Source organism: Ailuropoda melanoleuca, chromosome 16 (assembly GCF_002007445.2).
Source record: "Ailuropoda melanoleuca isolate Jingjing chromosome 16, ASM200744v2, whole genome shotgun sequence".
NCBI classification, from domain to species: domain Eukaryota; kingdom Metazoa; phylum Chordata; class Mammalia; order Carnivora; family Ursidae; genus Ailuropoda; species Ailuropoda melanoleuca.
In genome coordinates this window covers 1,686,183-1,693,836 of record NC_048233.1, presented here as the reverse complement: position 1 = coordinate 1,693,836, position 7,654 = coordinate 1,686,183, and positions in this window count along the sequence as shown.

Below are 7,654 nucleotides of genomic sequence, written 5' to 3'. Positions count from 1 at the left end.
CACACACGCACCCCTATGTTTATAGCAGCATAATTTACAATAGCCAAGATATGGAAGCAGCCCAAATGTCCATTGATTGATGAATGGATAAAGAAGATGTGGTATTTATATATTTAATGGAATATTATTCAGCCATAAAAGGATGAAATCTTGTCATTTGTGGAGACATGGATGGAACTAGAGAATATTAAGCTAAGCAAAGTAAGTCAGAAAAGACAAATACCATATGATTTTACTCATATGTGGCATTTAAGAAGCAAAACAAATGAGCAAAGGGAAAAAAGAGAGAGAGACAAAACAAGAAACAGACTCTTAACTACAGAGAACAAACTGATGGTTGCCACAGGAGAGGTGGGCAGGAGGATGGGTGAAGTAGGTGATGGGGATTAAGGAGTGCACTGGTTTTGATGAGCACCAGGTGATTATGGAAGTTTTGAAAGACTATATTGTACACCTGAAACTACCATTACACTGTATGTTAACCAATTGGAATTAAAATTAAAACAAGATTCAATTTCAAAAAATTAAAGAAGAAAAGAAAAACATTTTCTATCTAGCATCAGGGAATACTTTTGGAATTGGCCTGAAGCAGTTAAGAAGGGAAAGAGGTAGGGAGGCTGGGTAGCAGAATGAGCTGTGGGGTTTAAAGTCAGGTTGACTCCTACCCAGTTGAGTTGGTGTGGCCAAGTTACTTCTCCAAGTTCTCAATGTCTTTAATATAAAAACTGGGGATAACGTTTAACCCATAGAGTTGTTGTAAGTGTGAGGTTGAATACTGAGGGAAAACAGTGCCTTCTGTAGTCCAGCAAATGCGCTGGATTTATTAGCCACTCATTGAGTCTTTGCATATGCCCATAATTTTCATTTTATAAATGAAGAACTTGGGGGGGGGGAGCGAGAGGTTGCCCAAGTTTCAGTAACTAGTAAATGTTGTACTTGAGATTGAAATGAGAATGGGTGCAGGGACTTAATGTAAGTTAAGGTAGCATGTGAGTTGAATGATGGCCCCTCAAAATATATGTCCACATCCTAATCCCCAGAATCTGTGAATGTTACCTTATTTGGAAAAATGGTCTTTGTTGATGTAATTACCTGAAGGATCTTGAGATGAAGACATCATCCTGGATTATCCAGTGAGTCAATGACAAATGTCCTCCTACCTGTGAGCAGAGGAAGATTTGCAACCAGAAGAGGGGGAGGCAATGTGACCACAGAGACAGAGATTGGAGTGATGTAGTCACAAGTCAGGGAATGCCAAGAACCACCAGAAGCTGGAAGAAGCAAAGAGTGGACGGTCCCTTGGAGACCCTGAAGGGAGCATGACCGCACTGGATTTTGTTGACTTCTAGCCTTCAAATCTGAGAGAATAAATTTCTCTTGTTTCAAACCACCCATCTAGTGGTAATTTTTTATGGCAGCCCTAGGACATTAATACACGTGGGGAAGGCTTCCACCCTGTGATGGCCCTTGAGGTCCACCTCAGATGTGGACACAATATTGGACTGGTTCTGAGACTTGACTCAGGGGGTTCCTTCTGAGGGTCAGCAGGTCATCCATATGAAACTAACTTCCTCAGGGCCCTGATAAATAATTAAGAAAATTAATGACTAAACTTTTCTTTTGGCATCAGCTTTTCATTGCAAAGAGCCATAAGAGAGGAGGCCACTTGGCCCCATTTTGCAGATGGGGCAAACAGGGGAACAGTCTGCTGATGTGACTTTCCAAGGCAGAAAGTGAGTGCCATAATTTGAACTCACACATGGTGTATGAATTCTCTGCCATGGACAGCTAGTCCTCAGGATCAGGCCATCAACAACCTTGCTGCTTTCTGCCTTTGGGGGCTAAGTATTGTTGAAAGTCACAAGGGTGGGTATGTTACCACAATGTTATCCCTGCTATATGAAGACACTGTAGGATGAGGATTGAATTTCCCCCATACTCAATATACTCTGGCCTTCTCTTGGGATTGAAATTGGGGCTAAGTTGCCAGAGAGCTCTCCTTAAATGCAATATATAAAGACAAGCCAGTGGGTTAGCAGGGATCTGTTTTGTCCTGTGGCTTCTAGACAAGTAGATGAGGAGGAGGGATTTCAATGTGATATAGGGAAGAACTCTGCCCATAGAAGTTCTTCAATATTGACATGGGTTGTGAAGGCAGCAGGGTTTATTATGGGTTTCTCAGAAGGAAGGAAGGGGTGACTCTGTACCCTCTTCAGCTCTGCTCTCTGAATTGTGAATGGGGTGAGTTTTCCTGAAGCCTTCCACTCCCCTGCATTTTAGTTCCAGTATCTGAGTTGTCTTGTGTAGTAGAATGGACTGTGCACAGCCTCTAGATTTGCATGGACTTGGGTTCAAGTCTCAGTTTTACCATGTACTGACCAAGCAATCTTGGGCAAGAAAGTTAATCTCTTACCTATTGTTTTATATTTTCAATGGGGGTGGTTAAATCTCTTTGGCAGTGCTGTGGTAAAGTCACATATTGGATACTTGGCAGGTCTTTCTTATGGGGATGAAGGATGACAATAGCAAACATTAAATGAGCACATTGCACACCTCTTACTGGATTATTAATACTCTCAAGCACCCTAGAGAGGTAGGTGCCATTGTTAGTTCTGTTTTGTAGAAACTGGGCATGAGGAGGTAAACCAGGTATTCATATTCCCACAGCTACTGCAGGGAGAGCCTGGTTCTGCTTGGCTGTTCTCCAAAGACCAGGCACTTAACTGTGGTTAAGGTGCCTGCCACAGTGCCTGCCACTCACTAAATATTATTAAGTGATGGTAATTAGTATGAATTCAGCAATATATATCAAAAGCACCTATGCGCCAGGCACTACCTATTATTCGCTCATGAAAACATCCAGGCAAATGACCTGGGAAATGCCAGGACGCATCAGTTAGGTTTGATTGAGGAAGAAGTACCCCCATGAGTGACGGGGGCAAGGGATTGGTCATAGGACTGAGACCTTACCCAGTGATGGTTCTGAAGTCGTTGTAGATCAGCAGGGCCAGAAGTCTGGAAGAAAAGCCAGGTGTGGGGTGGGAGAGAGTGAGGCCAAGATAAAAACCCCAAAGACAACTGCAACTTTTATTTTTATTTCTCTCTCACCATTTCCATCCTTGACTGTGAACCCAAAAGCTGGTACCCTTTACTGTGGACCCAAACGTAGCCTTGCTCCAGGCACAGAATAGCTGAAGGGGAAGATCTGGCAAGAGCTGGGAAAGCTGTGGGCCCACACCAGCAGGGAAAGTGCCCAGATGGGTCACAAGGTGCTGCAAGTTTGAAGCAGCCGTCACAGCCGTGCGCTGACCTTGCCGGCGTGAGAGCTGCTGCTACACTTCAACCTTCCAAATGCTCCACGAGTGTCTGCTGTGGGCAATCCTCAGCTGGAACCCACAGGGAAGGTAATTCTGGGAAATATAGTTCCAGCTTGGTCAAATTGGCCCAATACAAAGCCACTGCGCTGATGTTCCAGTGGTCTCAGTGCACTGCTGTACACGGACCTGTCGAGAGAAAGAAGGTAATCTTTGGAAGGCACATGGAAGCCGAGACTTCTGTCTCACCGCTTCCCTGCCAACCTGGCTTTCGAAGCCTTGGGTCAACAGAAAAAAAGAGAAATTTACCTGTGATCCTACCTCCCAAAGAAAGTTCTTGTCAGTATTTTGCTGTGAACCCTGTCGTTTTTTTCCTAGTTCAAATATACACTTGTCTTTTAAAAGAAAAATGGAATCATAGCATCCATGATATTTTGTAACCTGTTTTTCTTTCAGTGTAAATAGTCTTTTTCCATGTCACTAGCATTCTTCCTTAATATTATTCATATTTGTGTAAGGATTTCATGGCATGAATGTACCTAGTTTAGCTATAAAGTGGTTAATAGCAAAGACTCTGAAAACAGACTGCTGGGGTTCAAATCCCAAGTCTTGCAACCTTTACTAGCAGTGAAAACGGGCAAGTGAGTTAGACCTCTGTGCTCTTAGTCTCCTCACCTGTAAAATGAGGCTAATAGGACTTCCCTCATAGGGTTGCTCTGAAGAACAGATGACTTTTTATATGTGGATAACCTCTTAATGATATTATTTAACCAACCTTTTAAATGGAATATTTAGATTGTTTCCAAGCTTTTCACTTTTACACATACACCACAATGAACAAATTTAGTGCACTCTAAATTCCTTCAAAAGAAATATATGTGGTCACATTATGGAATCTTTTCCAGAGTGAATCAACACACTCAATGCACATTGAGTGTCCATATATACAAAGCATTATGCTATACACAAAAATGACACAGCTCTCTCCCTTAAGACATTTAAAAGGTAGTGGGGGTTAGAGCAAGGCACATTCATATACAAATATAATACTATGTGGAAACACACCAGCCCATAGATAGAGTGGCACAAATGAAGAACTCTGGGAAAGGAGAGCACCTTTTGCTGGAGAATCAGATCATGCAATCAAAGAGAAAGAAAGACTTCATCTGTTGCTCCCACCGCCTCCCAAATCCCCAAATCAGAATTCAGAATGTTTTCTGTTTGCCATGTTGAGAATTTGTTGCCTCGAAAAAGAGCACCAAGGGCTGTATTCCAAAGTTAGTAGCTGAGATATGGGTGTACAAGGCAAGACCAAATATTTAGGAAATACCTTTTTCTGGAAAGGAAAGAACACATTTCACAGCTGAAAAGAGAAGTGAAAAATGAAACTAAAGAAGCATGAAGGTAATATTTACTTGCTGGATTTATACAGCGCCTACCTTTAGAAAAGCCTGGCTATAAATCCAGCATGTGCCCCCCTCCCCGCAACACACTGTTCTTTTATCTGAATTCTCTGAAGCACGTTTTATGGTCATTTTACTGTTATTTTATTTTATTTTTAAAGATTTTATTTATTTATTTGACAGAGAGAAAGACAGCCAGCAAGAGAGGGAACACAAGCAGGGGGAGTGGGAAAGGAAGAAGCAGGCTCCCAGTGGAGGAGCCTGATGTGGGGCTCCATCCCAGAATGCCGGGATCACGCCCTGAGCCTAAGGCAGATGCTTAATGACTGAGCCACCCAGGCGCCCCCTGTCATTTTAAACTCTTCATCCTTCTACCCACCCCAGATCACCCTAAAGCATCCCCTCTAAGAGTGGATGTTTGGAGTCAGACACTCCTGGGCTAAACCCAGGCTCCACAGTTTTCCTGCTGGGTGACCCTAAACATATAACTTAAGTCTCAGTTTTCATATCTATAAAATGGGGATGCTAATAATAACAGCTACTTTATAGGGCTGCAATGAGGATTACATGAGTAAGGCCTGTAAAGCACTTACCACAGTATGCATCGCTCAATAGTGTTAGCTATTATTATTTCTGTAATACAGTGTGTATAGGGAATGCAAACCAATTTCAATATTAAACAAATAACCAGGTATGTAGGCCTCGCGCCCCCGCCCTCTGTGTTAGGGAAACACAGGACTATAATGCATCCGAAAGCCAAACAGAAGAGATATTTCGATTTGTGTCATTTCTACTTTTCTTTGTTACGTTGAAAATTGAGTATGAAAACACCAGAATGGTCAAGAAGTCAGATTTCTCTAGTAACCAATAAAATGTAGGCTGTTTCTAAATCCGGAATGCTTTTCTAAGGGTAGGCACTAGTATAATCTAGACTGTTCACAGTAGGATGAAGATGACTGATAAAGCTTAATGCCTTTTCCAGGGGCATTTGCATTTTCAGTGGGGGCCAAAACTCTTGGCCAGAGGACCGAAGCTGGAGTGCTGAGGTTTCAGCTATGAAGCAGGGGACAGAGGGAGGCATTTTGATGTAGTGAATTGTAGCACTCCTAAACCATTTCAGGTATTCATTCATTCATTCATTCATTTGACACCTATTTATTAAGTAACTGCTGTCTGCCAGACATTGTTCTATGCACTTAAGATACCATGGTGAATAAAATAGACAAACTTCCCTGTCCTCATGGGTTTCACATTTTAGTGGGGCATACAGACAATGAACAATACAATTAGTGAATAAGTAGGCTATCCAGTATGTCAGACAGGGATTAAATACCATGGAAAAAGGAGGGAAAGAGGGAGATTGGCAGCGGGGGGATGTTGGGCAGGTTGCAGTACTAAATATGGTGGTTACGATGAGCCTCCAACTGAGAAAGTGACATTTGCCCCAAGTCTTGAAGGAAGTGAGGGAGTTCACCAGGAGGACATCTGAGGCAAGAGTGTTCCTCAGTGGGGCAGCTTGAGCAAAGGGCTCAGGGCGTGTGTGTGTGTGTGTGTGTGTGTGTGTGTGTGTGTGTGTGAGAGAGAGAGAGAGAGAGAGAGAAAGAGACACAGAGAGACACAGAGAGAGAAGACATGGGGGCGGTGGGAAGGAGGTGTGGGGAAGAGCATTCCTGCAGTGCTTGGGGAGTACCAAGAAGCCCAGTGTGGCTCGGAGAGCAGTAGGAGAGGAAAGGTGTACACTGCTGTTCATGTGGGGCCTTGCAGTCTACTCTAAGGACCTTGGCTGCTACTAAGTGAAATAGGAACCCCTGGAGGGTTTTGCGCGGAGGAGTGCAGTGACGTGACGTTTTAAATGAATCACTGTGACTACTGTATCAGGAATATACCAAAGGTGGGGAGGGGAAGGCACACCAGCAAGATCAGCTACAGGAGAAACTCAGGTGAAGGGTGAGGTCGGCTCAGACCTGGGGGGGCGGGTGCGTGGGGAGGGGGAGGCAGCAGGGGAGAAACCGAGAAGTGGACACATTCTGGATCTATCTGAAGGTAGAAGCAAAGGGATGTCAAGAATGACTGCAGGTGTTTGATCCCATCAACCAAGATGGGCAAGGCTGTGCCAGGAGCAGGTTTTGCACAGAACATAAGGAATTCAGTGTTTGGATGTGTTAGGTTTGAGATGTCTATCAGACTCCCAAGCGGAGACTGAGGTCGGCTGTGTAGCCTGGCACTCAGGAAGAGAGGTCTGTGCAGGAGATACAAATGTGATATAGACAGTTGCTTGAAGGCATGGGGACAGATGGGATCACACAAGGTAGGCGAGGCGGTCTGAGGGCAGGAAGTTAAGGTTTTCCCAGAGGAATTGCAGGTTCCCCTGCTAGGGCGGAGGAAGGCCCACTCTAGAGCAGCCCGGGCCTGCAGGGGGTGCCCTGGAACCTGCTGTGGCTGCAGAGTGATGGAGAGAAATGTTTGCTTCTCCGGGAAGAAGAGGTGCTCAATAGATTCCTTCGGGAGTGGCAGAAATAATTAAGAGAAGTAGGTAAGGATATCCTAGTCGCACACGTGCTCGGCTGCCTCCAAGGAATTAGAAAACCTGGGTCTATTAATCTGTTCAGACATCTGGGCACCACCGCCGAGNCCCCCCCGCCGAGCCTACGAGGCCCCGCCTCTCCAGCCCTTTCTCTCCCCTCCCCTCTTCCAATCCTCGCCTCTACATGTCACTTCTGCAACCGCTCTGATTATAATTGATCAAACAGAATCACGGAATCACGGCTCATTTTGCTGTTTTGTTCGGTGGCCCGATCTGCAAAGAGACTCTGGTAGTTGGGCAGATTGTATTCCCCCCTCTTGGAATTCCGCTCACAGAGGCCTTCCCGTCGTGGTCGGCCGCGCAGGGACGCGCCGGTGCCGCCGAGGATAAAGAGGGCGGGAGGCGGGGGGCAG